The sequence below is a fragment of the Sinocyclocheilus grahami genome, unplaced genomic scaffold, assembly GCF_001515645.1.
Source record: "Sinocyclocheilus grahami isolate Dianchi unplaced genomic scaffold, SAMN03320097.WGS_v1.1 scaffold1943.1, whole genome shotgun sequence".
Classification (NCBI taxonomy): domain Eukaryota; kingdom Metazoa; phylum Chordata; class Actinopteri; order Cypriniformes; family Cyprinidae; genus Sinocyclocheilus; species Sinocyclocheilus grahami.
This window is the reverse complement of record NW_015507122.1, coordinates 12623-18118: the sequence shown is the minus strand read 5'-3', so window position 1 is coordinate 18118 and position 5496 is coordinate 12623. Positions and strand designations below refer to the sequence as shown.

Below are 5496 nucleotides of genomic sequence, written 5' to 3'. Positions count from 1 at the left end.
AAGTCAGAATACATTACCATAAATGAATTCCGCTACTAACTACAGTTTTCATCATGTAATCTGTAATCAGTAATGGACTACAAGTAATAATAGACGACGGACCATTGAATTATTCAAAAATAATGCACACCCGAGATGATGCGGCCACAACGTGAAGTGCTTTTTTGTTTTGTTTGTGTTTAAAAAAAACACTGACCCAAAAATAATTATCATACAAAGAAAAATCACGTAATACATTCTGAATAATTAAAACATTAATATTACTCCAAAAGGATTGAAAGGACAATCCCAAAACAAATGACTTCTAGTTTTAGGCACAGATTGACAAAAACAGCAGGATGAGCCAATGGTGTTTTCACATTTGTGTAAGTAATGCTTAACAGGGTAAAATCTGTTAATAATCTTTGTTTCTAAAGAGCATACAAATTTCCAAAGAGACTGAATATTGAATTCTTTCCTGGATACTGTAAATTAGTATTTCAAAACAAAATCTGAGTGACTGAATAAATAATTATCAAATAACTGGGTTCAGATAAGATGCTTCTCAATACTCAAACTGATGCGTCCTCGTTTCCTCTGTTCTCCAGCCGTGACCCGGAAACTGATCAAATACATAAATACATCTACAAAGAAATGTAAAACAACAAATATGAAGTCTTTCTATATTTCCTTAAATATGTATAATTGCATTTTACATTACATTTATTTTTTTCATATATTTATTTATAGGCTTATTTATTTTAACTTTTATTTATATATGTATTTGTCAACATTTATATATTTTCACATTCATTCAAATGTGACATAAATAAATATATAAATAATACATAAATATGAAAATGTATAAATAAATAAATGAAAAGTAAATGTTGAAAAAATTATACAATTATACATAAACAATGAAATATAAATAGAAATTCTCATTTATTTTTTCACATTTTATTTATTTTTTATTAGCATATTTATATACTCTATGTATTATTTTGGCAACTTTGGCATTCCACATAATAGAGGCTGTCCTGTAATACTTTCACTAGTGAGAAGTTCCTCATGCAGCAACACTGGGCAAGACCCTTGTCCGCTCCTCTTTACAATAAGAAGTGTTTTGCTGCCATCTGCTGGACAAATGCAGCATCGCAGTATTAAATGCACAAGATTACTGCTGTTATTTTATTCTCAAAGTTATACTTAATGAAAGTAGATAATATTTAATTTAATAAAAACTCATCAAAATAGCTTTAGAAACAATATAGTTTATACTATGGTGTCATCATATTTTTATTGTTTTCTTGGTTAGAATAAAGAACAACTGATTAAAATCCATTAATTCATTAAAATTAGTCATGAGAAATTGGTTCTGGTTAGTTTGTGTAAGTGTTTGAAGTGTTCAGACTTACAGAAGTCAGTCATCAGTGCTTGTATCTGCTGTGTTCAGGTTCAGGTTTGATGCTGAATATAAGCTGCAGTGTTTCTGTATCAATCTGCTTTAAGTTTAGTGTGACTTTATCTCCACACTGACTTATGACTGACACGAGTCTGTCTTCAGTGAAGTGTCTCTTCACGCTGGAGGAGGAGTCCCGCTCATCAGCACTGACACTTTATTGATATATATGGAGAAAATAAAAATGCTGCTTTCTGATTTGTCACTGATTGTGTTTGATGATTTCCTCTGTTGTGTCTAATAAGGTAAGAGTGAGTGTCATTGGCAGCTGTGAGTCTCTCTCTCTCTCTTTAGGGGGCTGACAGGAGCCAGTTTCTTCAGTGTGTTTGAGGAGCAGAGGACAAACTTGTGCTGTGTTCTGAACTGTCTGTGTAGAGAATAGAGAAATGGGGAGCTATCTGACATTTATTTTTCTATCCTCACTTGTATCACTCATTACAGCTGGTAAGTATACACTCAAAATTAGAGATAAATAGAACACTGTTCTGTGTTCTGAATTTTCAATTGATTATTAAGTGTATTTGTGTCTCTTCTGCATGGACAGACAGGGTAAATGTTAGGTTGGCTGGTGGTGACAGTCGCTGTGCTGGTAGAGTGGAGGTTCTTCATAGAGGTCAGTGGGGAACAGTGTGTGATGATTTGTGGGATATGCCTGATGCTGAAGTGGTGTGTAGAGAGCTGGACTGTGGTAAAACTATAAAAGCAATGTATAGTGCTCACTTTGGACAAGGATCAGGACCGATCTTGATGGATGATGTTGTCTGTACTGGATCAGAGTCCACACTGAAGGACTGTACATCAAGTGGATGGGGTGTTAGTAACTGTAATCATGGTGAAGATGCTGGAGTCATCTGCTCAGGTGAGCTGCTTCATACATCACGGCATAATAAAAAATCATCTGTATTAAAGACGTTTTAAAGTAGTATGTACTATCTATGAAATTGGAAAACCCCAAGAAGGCTGAAATAATAAACTCAACAATTGAACAATACAATAATAACTGAAATAATCATTTGTTTAGAAATTTCAGAAATAAATTTAGAAATAAATATGCATGCCCATTACCCTAAAAAATTAATTATATGGGCTAGTCCTGAACATTTTCTTGCAATATGAATTATTCTAAATTGTTAATATACACTGTAAAAAAATCCAATTAACAAAATGTTGGAAGGGCAAAAATATTTAAATTGAGCTAATTTTCTTGCTTAGGCTTAGTTGAGAAGATATATTACATTAAGTCTACACAAATATATCTAAAACACATTAAATAAATGGTTATTTCCAAATCCAGTCAACATTCAGAATGTCAATGTTTGACTAAACTAACAAAAAAACGAATCCAGACAATACTGAGATCATAAATGACCAAGAACTTGAACAAGTTAGGGTAATTAGATTCTTTTAGTTCTTTTAGAAGAAAAACTGACATGGAAAGAGCAAATTGATCAAATTAAATCAAAATGTAAGAAAATTAATAATGCCTTGCGTTGTTTGTCTGGACTAGATTGGGGAGCGACTAGGTCTTCATTGAGAAATATATACTGGGCTCTTATGAGGTCAACATTTGACTATGGGTGTATAACTTATATGTCAGCATCAGAAACTAAGAAATTAGACATAGAGTAAGCTCAAGCGCTAAGAATATGTAATGGAGCATTTAAATCATCTGCATTAGTGGCTTTACAGGTAGAAATTGGGGAGATGCCTCTAAGCATTAGAAGACTTAAATTTATGCTTGCACATTGGGTTAACATACATAGTGAGTTACACCTTACAAAGGCAATAGTACAAGAGTGTTGGGAACATCATAAATCAAATTTTAGGAGTTTTGGATGGGTAGGAAGGGCAAAAGCAAGGAAGGCATGTTTACATACTATACAATACTGTCCAACAGTTCCATACTCTGAAGTTCCCCCTTGGAAGTTTATAATGCCAGTAATTGACTTGCAATTACAGGAAGAAATAAAAAGAAAATCAAAACTTGTGCCTGTGTGGTGTATAGTTAAAAACTATATGGAGTTGCATTTCACCAATAAAATAATTTTATTTACAGATGGTTCAAAGAACCCTGAAAATGGTCGCACAGGTGCTGCAGTATACATCCCACAATGCAAGGAAAATATTAAAAAGAGAACAACAGATGACTTATCAGTGTATACAGTAGAATTGGTAGCAATAATATTAGGTTTACAGTGGATAGAACGAAGAAATAAAAATAATGTAGTAGTAGCATCTGCTCTCATGAGTATTGGATCCGGGAAATCATGTAGACTTGACATTTTAAATGAAATATATCATATAATCCTTAGATTACATAATAATGGTACGAATGTATCATTTATCTGGGTTCCTGCACATGTAGGTGTGAAAGGAAACAAAGAGGTAGATCTTTTAGCAAAACAATCTCTCAAATCCCAAACAATAGATCTACAGATTAAATTAAGTAAAGCTGAAGTCAAGACTATAATAAAGGTACATACACAAAATCTATGGCAGGAATACTGGGATATTAATGATAAAGGAGGACATTTTTATAATATTCAAAGCAAAGTTGGTGTAGGAAGAGAAATTGGTAAAAAACGGAGGGAGGAAACAGTCATTACTTGCCTCAGAATAGGACATACAGGGCTCAATAAGACTCTGCATTTAATAGGTAAACACACAAATGGTTTATGTACATATTGTAACCAACCTGAATCAGTAAAACATAATAATAGAATGTCATGCATATGAAAATAAGAGAATAATATTAAAATAAGTATTTGAAAAATATAAACTTAAATTTACTTTGGAAAATATACTTGGAATAGCACTAAGGAAAACATATGTACAGTTAATTTCATATCTGAAAGAGACAGGTCTCCTAGAACGAATATGAAGTTTTTTTTTTATCCTGTTATTTTTCTCAGCCAGACTTTTGTTCCACACTCCAGTCCAGCAGGTGGCGGTAAAGCACCTATTAGCTGGTTTGCCAACCGCCAAAAACGCTTAAAGTCCGCGTGAACCGGAAGTTGCTGCCGACTTTATTTCAGTGTAGTGACGTATTTCCATCTGAAACGGAATATTGAATAGAGGGCATGGTTTTATGTTTGTGCTCCTCCTCTCTGTCTCTCACTCATAGCAATCTAACGGTTGGAGGGGTGTGTTTAAGAATATTCTGCCCAAGCCGTCAAACTGACGTCATCAGAAAAGGAATGCCATTCCAGAGCAGAAGCAAATGATCAGATTTTGATTAAAGATTATGAAGACAAACAATTTTTTTCAGCGGATTAACTTGCACGGATTAATTGTTTACATCAAGACTAGCAATGTGCGCTAGTAAAGTAAATAAAGTCAATTTTGATTTCATGAGGACTTTAAAGGGGTCATATGATGCGATTTAAATTTTTCCTTTCTCTTTGGAGTGTTACAAGCTCTTGGTGCATAAAGAAGATCTGTAAAGTTGAAAAGATTAAAGTCTCAAATCCAAAAAGATATTCTTTATAAAAATTAAGAGTCAGCAACTCCTACCTAAAACGACTCGTTCTAACACGCCCCCACATGCCTACCTCACTATGTGGGAAGATTTGCCTAACGCCGCCCAAATGTTCACGCAAAGAAAGAAGGCATAACTTTTATTCTCGCTGTAGAATTCCGGCCGCGCCGTTCTCAAGCCCGCTGCCTCTGCTCACTCTAGCCCTCCGGCCGTTCCGCACTCTAGCCCCCGGCGTCTGCTCACTCCAGGCCGCCGCCGCTCACTCTAGGCCTCCAGCCTCCGCTCACTCTATGCCACCGTGTGTGATGCTGTGTTTTTTGGGCAGTGTTGTTTGTCATTTCTCCGATCACAAATGCAGACTTTATGTTTACGCGATGTGATGCGATGCAACGCAACGCGTAAAAAGACAATATAAGTCATTATAATCCATAATTATGTCCCCACTGGATGCAACGAATGCCTCGTTTATTATGGGTTTTCATGTTTTTGAATCATCACTCTGGCCGGACAGGGCGGAGTGATGACAATATGACAATATGGCAAGGGGCGTAACATTTCCGTCACACGCTTGAGGTAT

The 5496-nt window shown here is 35.0% G+C and overlaps 1 pseudogene; it reads left to right on the top strand.

The window, feature by feature from the left end:
• The first annotated feature begins 1659 nt into the window (after positions 1-1659).
• Positions 1660-5496, top strand: part of LOC107573433 (scavenger receptor cysteine-rich type 1 protein M130-like) — a 16325-nt pseudogene continuing 12488 nt past the window's right edge.